A 9,370-nucleotide genomic window follows, 5' to 3' on the forward strand; every position below is an offset into this window, starting at 1 on the left:
AATTTGCATTTCATGCAAATGAATCTAAATAAAGATTAAAGAATTTCATGGAAGGTCAACTCTAGCTCGAAATGAATATAGCTAAATGTAGAATATAGGGGACATTTCCCTGACGAAGTAATTCTGCGCTGTTTTGTTGCACATATGCTGTGTTCCTGCTTGTAAAAAAATAGAAGATTCTACGCAAGAAAAATCAGGAAACAGTTTTCTTGACTAGTCATTCATTTATTCACATCGAGCCGCACATTATTTTTATACAATTTCCTATAAGCAATTCCATATCACGGTTACGAATATTTCTTCAAGATAATAAAAATTATTTTCTTAATAAACTGCTAATTGCATGAGAAACTCGCTGGGTTTCCGCGTGATCGACTAAATAAATTTGCTTTGCTTTTCCTTCGAGCTACTGATCACTCTCACTCCAAGAGAACGTTTACTTTTCTTGACTGCCAAGCAAACAAGAAATCTTTTTCTGCATAACTTTCAAGACAAAGGGAATGCGCTGCCATCAAGGTTAGGAAGGGAAACTAAGCAAATTGTCGGCACTAAGCAAATTGTTTATTGTATTATATTGTTTTTGGATTTCTTGCAAAGAGTATTAATTTTTATTATTATTTTTAGTTTTCTGGAAGTGTCTTAGAATTCATTTCTAAAAAAGATCTTTGGATAAGAGGGCTCTTAAAAAATGCAGGTGGTATGCATGTATTATTATTTGTAAGGCTCATTTTATACGCAGTAGAAACGTTCAATCATAATACTCAAGCAATTAAAGTAACGATTTAAATGACTATATTTAGAAAATAATTGACAGGTTGGCAAATCAATAAGACGTAGCATTTTATTTATAATTTTTGATCGGTCGATTTAAAAGTCAGTTTGACGGATGTGGAAGACGTTATGTCCGCAAAGCTTCAGGAATCTGATTCAAATGTCGTTATGACAGCCTCAACTCTGACATGTTTCAAAAGTTGTACAAAGGAATATTTTCAAAACATTTATCTGCATGAATGCTTGTCTTAAATTAAAGGTGTATTTTTTGAAAGTAAGGCTGAACTTTTATAAGATTTTGATAATCATACTGAAAATGCCTTTCACGAAGCGTCTTTCTGTTGGTATGGCATAGAAGTTTGGAGAAGAGTGCACGCTTATTTTTCATTCTTGTCGTCTGACCACACGTTCAAATTATGATCAGTTTTAAAATAGGTACGAAAATGCAATTAGTAAGATATTAATAAACGACAGATTCTCACCCCATCAGATGTAATGACGCTTAAATGTAAAATCACTTATTCAAAATTCTGGATTTACTTGCACCACCTGATGAGCATTTTCATTAAGTAAAAAATATTTCAGGAAAATGTGCTATATTACTCTAAATAAAGTGCAATATCTCATTCACAACAATTTAATAGAACAGTAAACGAGACAGTGTTTCTAAAAAACTATTCTTCAAAAAAATGAAGCAGTGTTTCTAACAAATGATAAATAAAAGATGTTAATTGAATAATTTCATTGAGAGCCATATCAGAATGTTAAATCTTATTTCATTTTGAAACAAATATGTCTAGTGGAATAGTGTGCTATTCAAAATAATTTTCTGTCTTTGCTAGAAAAAAGAAATGATATTTTGCAAAAATAAATAATTTTTCAGTACAATTTGAGAATTTAAAAATACCTTCTTTGATATTTATTACATTGAAAAAACAAGTAAAATATGTATTTATTGTTTTAAATTGAAAATTACTACCTCAGAAATTATTGAGTAAAAATAAATCCTGATAAAATAAAATGAATATTAATAGATTTCTGGAAAATTTCATAATCTGAAGTGTAGTAAGAACCGAATATTAATTATTTTTTAAAAGATCGTTAATGAGATCATTTTTTAAAAATTTTAATTAAAATTAAGAAATGTAATTTATTAATAGAAATATCATTATAATTTAAGTTATAAATTTACATTGTTATTGATAAGTATTTACCTATTAATTATTATAATTTCAATAATTAAAACTTTATTATCGAACTAATTTTGGGTGAACACTCCATTTGGTGATTACACAACAGAGAGACATCGATCGAAAAACCGCTCTGCGAAACTCGATCGATAATGCAGTATTGCCAGATAACATTGTTCTACAAATGGAGAAGAGTTGCCAGGTCAGAATGGCAAATTCGGCGAATATATATAATTCTGTCAAATATTCCTTTTATTAATATGGTAAATATTTTTTATAAGATTGGTATTATATAAGCAGGGGAAATTCTTATGATATAATCTATAACCTCAGTGTTAACAGATCCTGGAACTTGAAGTCTGCTTAATTTCAATTGATATTAGATTTTTCAAAAGATTTATTAACATTTAACTCGAGGGGTCCACACTTTCACTTGATCCTAAAGGAACTTCAGATTAATTGTAATTGCTAAACTCAGATATTAATTTTAGATTAGTTAAATTTATTTATTTTAATTTCACCTTGGCTGCAGCTGATTTATATTCACACACACGCACATACACGAAGAAAAAAACAAAAGCATAGATTGTAAAGTTTTCCCCTAAATTTTCAGAAAGAACTTTTTTTTCGACTTTTTTTCTTGCGCCAATAGCAGGGTGTAATTATCACTTAATTTATCACTAAGCATTGTCACTTAGTAAAACTAACAACGACTTAACACGTTTCAACTGAAGAGGACCATACAAAAATGAGTATAATCTGAAACATTGCCAAATACCTCACACCATCTATTGAGCATGGCAATAATAAAAAAATCGCGGTCATAAGATGGTGAAATTAGCAATCGCCATTTCGGACTCGAGCAAACTGATAGCGTCGTCTTCTTTGATTTAGATAGAGCAAATAAGTTGATTCAGGAATACGCGGCGCCCACATTTATCTTTACTTATAATAAACATGAATGTGTGTTTGCATGTTTGCGCTTTAAAAGCTAGCCCAGTCCACAAAGAGCTACCAAACTTGGCGCATATATATTTTGGGAGGTGTAAATACCTCGGAGCTATTTTTAAAAATGTTAATTAGAATTTTAATTAATTAAAAATTGAAATTTTGGCGTTTTGCAGTGATTACTTCCAAAATATTACCGTCCAAAATAATCTTTACTTCATTTTAAACTTCAAAATTTATCTTTTCAATGATACCAATTTTTTCCAGTAATTTTTTTAAAAATTTTTAAAAATTATTTTAAACATATTTTTTAACAGCATATTTCGCATAAAATAAAAATAAAATTTAACCTGTATAAGTAATGAAATAAACATGAAATATGACATTTTTTTAAAAAACAAGTGGAAGAAAAATTTACTATGAAATGTAAAGATATCTATATTATTAATTCTACAATATTTAGATAAGCATGGTTTATATATATATATATATATATATATATATATATATATATATATATATATATATATATATATATATATATATATATATACTCTAATCGGATCCCAACAACTAATTCCTAAATTTTTAGTATTAGACATATATAATAATATTTTATGCAGTTTGTACCAATAAATGTTCAGATGAATTAAAAAAATTTTTTACAAATTTTCTGCTGTTTGGTTGACATGTAGTAAGATGTTCTCGAAGCACTAACATTTTAAATAAAAAAAACAAAAACAAAAATCCATAAGTGACTAAAACTGAGTGAAAATGACTAAATCTAAATATATATTTTTATACAATCGCAAACTCTTAGACCATTTCTTTGAATATCTGAAAGTAGAGACATGCCGATCAGCGCCCAGAGTTTCTTAAAGGCTTATTGATTTTAGAAAATGAAATTGTCCTAAAATAATGTTATAAACTTTATAACCCGTTCAGATTTGATTTAAAAGTTACAGTTTCAAGAATAACTTACTGAATATGATTCTTTAGCACCAAAGGACTCTATATAATTAAAATTTCATAATTCTTCCTGAAGTGCATTGATTGAGGTAAACAAAATTATTTTTTACGTCATTAAGTTCTTTGGAAATAAACTAAAATCTGAATTTTATGATGAATCGGGGAAATTTTTATTAAGTATTTCTTCGAGATATTCACAAGTTATAAAAAAAATTCTGTAGCAGACATAATACTTTAGTAGTTGTAATTTTAAATATATTTTCGTTTTAGATGCATCTGGTTTCCTTGGTATAATCCACATAATGGGTATAATTCTACATATTCTTCTTGCTGCAGGGAATTGACCAAAACCAACGATTCTTCTGTCTTCTAAAATGTTGTTGAAGACAGGCTTTTGGTGTGGTGCCAAATTTTTTTATGCTTAACAAAGTCCAAGACTATCCGTATGGCACAATAAATCTCGCATGTCTTCGAAAAAGTAAAGAAAATTGCTACTAGGGGAAAAGTCGCGAACATTTCTTCTGGAAGAAAATTATTTCCTCAAGATAATTTGCTCCCTCCAGTTAGGCAGGCGTATCATCTCCAAGGATCCACATCCCACAGAGACCACTAACAGACATAATTCTAAAAAAAAATTTTTGATCTATCTTTTGAAGATTGAAAATTTTGATTTGATCTTTTGAAGTCTATAATGCAGAGATTCATCAAAATTTTGAGGTCGATTTTTTTAAAACAAATATAATAATTTCTCTATGCATACTTGGTATACGAAAAAGAAAAAAGTGGTTAGGATTATGAAGAAACCATGAAGCGTGGAATCGTCTATTGCTCCAGAATTCTCAAATCTAGTTATGGCTTTGTTTATCATTTCTATGAGATTCTTGCAAATTGAATTAAGTCATACTTATTTGATAAACGCAAAGTAATCCAATTCACTGCATTTTAAAGTCATGAGTTATTCTTCTATTGTTTGGACTTTCAGAATGAATACCTATAGAAAGCTACATCATAAGCAACTAGAAGTTAAGTCGTTGATCACAGGATGGCGACGTTTCCCCATGTATTCATTGTTTAAAGAAGTCACTGATTTCATTCATAACAGCGACTTCACATTTATGAACAATTTTCAGTCCCCTGAATAACACATAGTGAAATGAGGTTAAGAATGATCGTAACCATTTTATAACTCTAAGAATAACCGATCCGTTCACTTTTCAAGCCGCTGTCAGAATTCTGTCTTCCCCTTTATAGCCTCCATTAATTAAGGGAATGAGAGAATGGCTACTCTGAGGAAACGCACTGAGAATATTTGCTGGTTCTGCCGTTTCCTTTCCTCCTGTGGGGATTGGCTCACTTGACTTTTGACCACGTAATGTTAATATGGGCAATTATCCCATGGTGGTCCCACTGCTTTTTTAGTTTCCTTTTTCAACTTATAACAGTTTTGCTAATTGTGGGCTTTTTGAATTAACATTAACTTTGAATATGAAACGTAAATCGATTGGTCCCTTTGATACCTCGCTGATGCATTAACATAAGAAGGATTAAGTTGATATTTATTTTTAAGCATAATGAGCGAATACTATGCAGTTTTTTTTATCAATACGCAAGATAGGAATATCAGCTGTGATGAAATTTCAAACTCATTTCTTTGAAATTTTAATCATTTCAACTAAATTTTCAGTTAGAATTTTTTAATCAATTCTTCTTCATTTCTATAATTTTGATTACAAAGTGTTGTTTAATAAATATCATGAAGTTACATGGGATATTAATAAAATATACACACACATTTTCTTTATGAAGGTGTTCCTTTTATGAATATTGTACACAAAACAGATACACATTCTTAGAATAAAGTAATAAATGTTATAGTCTAAATATTATTCAAGCACCATACATTTTTTATACATACATTTACATAGATCAACATCAAAAAGCATTTATTTCTTCTATACAACTAGAAGAAAGCATTTTGTTTGATATTTTGTAAATTTTTATCTTTTATTTTCAATCGGAGAAAGTGTTAAGGCATGTCAAGTTATTACAGCAGAAAAAAAGTTCACATCCATTAAAAAAATGGCATTTCTAATTTAAATATAAACAAGAAATTATTGTAATTAAACAGATTTCAAAATTCATCGATTCAAGATTTTTAAGGAAACTTTGGATCTTCAATTGCAGGTAATTATTTAAAGGAAGACGAGATATTATCACGTTATTCAGAATTTAAAACTACTAGAAAACTAAAGAAATAAAAAGCAATTTCATTTAGGAATATAAATGGATACACGCTTTAATATAGATTCAAATTATTGATTTAAACATTTTTGAGTATTTATCAACTAGAATTTCTTTAGATATATGAAAAAAATTGGCATTTGGTGAAATATACTCCAAGTTTGGATTTATGGTAAAGTTAGAAACGTGATGCGATGAAATCACTCAGGGGAAAAACAACAGCTTTAATTGGAAAACATTCAATTAGTGTAGAAAATATTAAAGAATGCTTGCATTTTGAATACATAAATTTAATAGACGATCCAGAAAATTCTTAAAAGCATATTTTAAAACAATAATGTAATTAAAAATAGGAAGTATATTTACAGTAATAATAAATGCGGTAAAAGATAACTATTTTTTGTATAAATTGTGACTTGAAAACTCATTATAGCATTAAAAAAACCCATAAAAAACATTATTCAAGATCGACATTAAGGCAATCATAGTTAAAATTTATGATTTGATATTTTTAGACAAAACATAAAACTTTACTCCCAATTTTCATAAAATGATCATGCTTGAGAAAAGATAGAAAGTTTATGGAAAAACTTTAATAATGATTAGAAATCTGCAATAAGGGCTTATATTTAAATTCTGTGTTTCATGAACGACATGAAACGGTATGACTAAATTTTTATTCCAAAAGTACAATATCTTTGATTATTTAAAAATCAGGTGAAGACTATTAAAACCCTAAAAATATATATATATAAAAAAAACTTTTAAAATTTGAAGTCTTTCTTATTGCTGTTGGGAAGGATGACAGAAAATACTTTATTCTCTTTAAGAAAGGATTGTGTGAATTATTATTTATTATATATTTCGTTACTTACTTTTCTCCCTTTCTATGTTTTGTTACTTGAATTCTTCATTATCATAATTATGACATAACAATTTCAACAATATTTTTCTTATTCGTTGATAGTCTGGAAAACAATATCAGCCAGAAGCTAAAAAAATTTCAAACCAAAATTTAGGAAAAAGAAAGTCTAAAATTTTGTGCATATAAATTTCCATCATCAATTCAAAGATTTCGTATTGATGGAATTTATCAAGTAACAGCTCTCTATCAACAAGTGAAGATATAAATAAAACTCAGAAAGTAATACTTTATGAAAAAAATGGAAATTAATTCAATCATATCAAAAATTAATTTTATTCTTTAACTAACATATTTATTATTAGTAGAAATATTCAAAGTAATTCTGTTAAGAGTAAAATAGTTGTTTTTTTTGAAGGAATATTGAGTTCTTTGACTAATATTAATGCAAATTTTATATAAAAATTAAAATTGCGAGTGCAAATAATTACAATAATTAACAAATAATAATTATAAATCCTGCATATCATTTTTGTTGTCGATATATAGATTGGTACTGTTGTCTATAATCCGTTTTGTTGGTTAAAAATAGGATAAAATTAATTTCCTAAATTCCTTATGACATCTTGAAACAACACAATTTCTCGTACCCTTCAAGATATTTTATTTGTTCAATAAAAATGTTTAGGTAAATTAACACAGCCATATTCGAAATTTTGTTAAAATACCATTTTATCATTCAGATTTAGTATTTAAAACTTCAAAAAATACATGTGGAAATTATGAAATTTTCTTCTGAAGCATTAACCAAGGTTTCTTTTATTCGCAAAATAATTATTTTTCTTCAAAAGTAAAATTTTCTTTTAGTGCGAGTTGATTAGTGATGGCATTCAGGTATCTAATTTTAAGGATAAATATCCACAATGGTTATTTATTTTTCAATTAATTGTATTCATATAAAAAAACTGTATGATCTTATATGCTAATGTTATAACGAGGCAGAAAAAGTTAAAGATAAAAGAGAGGGAAGCATATCATTTTTTTTATTTCATAAAATTTTTAAAAAATTAATAAAAAAACAAAGAATAACACATCATACATTTAACATACTTAATTTAAATTCTTTTTAGTTACAATGAATAATAATGAGGTAGACGATTTTTTAAAAAGTAATTTTAACTAAATAAAAAAGAAAGATTTTTTTTTTTTAAATGATATTGGAAACAAAAGTGAAAGATACTGTTTACACTTTTTTTCCTTTCAATTTTCAGGCTGTGGTTTAAGCATTAATAAGAATCATGTTTTAGAGGTAGAATTTGAATTTTGAGAGGAGTTGCATAGATTATCAGCTTTGATACAATATCTTGAGAATATATTATATCATATATTCCAATTGTAAATGATTGTGCTTTCTCTTTGTTCATCAAGTTTATTTTTTTCTTCCTGTCAAGTTCTCTTTAGAAGTCCCCAATTATATGATACATATCCAAGTTCAACTGCTCTTTCATATGCTAAAAGATTTCTTTTTTCTTCTTTTGTGAATACAATGGCCCAGGAAGTTCTTTCAGTTGCATTTAAAATGTACAAAACTACTTTGATTTTTAAAATACTGACTAAATTACTGGAGTAAATTTTTGATTTTAAAATACTCACTAATTTACTCCTTCATCAAAACAATGATCAGAACATATTTTGTGATCCTTCTGATATTATTCATTCTCTGTCCATCCTTTTTTCTGTAATGAATAAAATCTGTCTTCAGTTGATTGCCATCTATTTTCTTTTATTGATCCAATTGATATGTGTAAGTTAAACCACTCAGACAGTTTTAACCTACTTGCGTTAGTAGTTTAAAATTTTTACTGAAGGTGAATTGAATCAATACTAAATTATTTTTGGAAATTAGCCTTTCTTTACGTTTTAGTAATGGGGACAATGGAAGTTGATTTAAAGTCTCCAAGTGACTAAAGTCATATTCTCCAAGTTATTAAATTCCTATTGAACAAATGAATTTGCAGATAATTTGATTCAGAGATTATGATTATTTTTATTATTGATTCTAAATTGTAAATATTTTTTTTCAATTTAACATAAACAGTGTTAAAATTCATTATTCCATTGTAATTATTCATTACTTTAAAACAAAAAAAAATTATTTTCCCATTTTATTTTCCTAAAACATTTTTTTTCTTTCTACATCCTCATAGAAATTGTCTTTTTTAATAATTTAGTCAAAACCTTAATTCTAAAAGATAAAGTAGGTATATAAACTATATAAGTTTTATAGGTTTTAAGGATTTTTATCCTTTATAATTTTTTTTACACAATATCTCAGAACTATTCATCATTTGGTATTTATCCACTCATTTGAATCAGTTAAAACAATATT

Source organism: Argiope bruennichi, chromosome 9 (assembly GCF_947563725.1).
Source record: "Argiope bruennichi chromosome 9, qqArgBrue1.1, whole genome shotgun sequence".
NCBI lineage: Eukaryota > Metazoa > Arthropoda > Arachnida > Araneae > Araneidae > Argiope > Argiope bruennichi.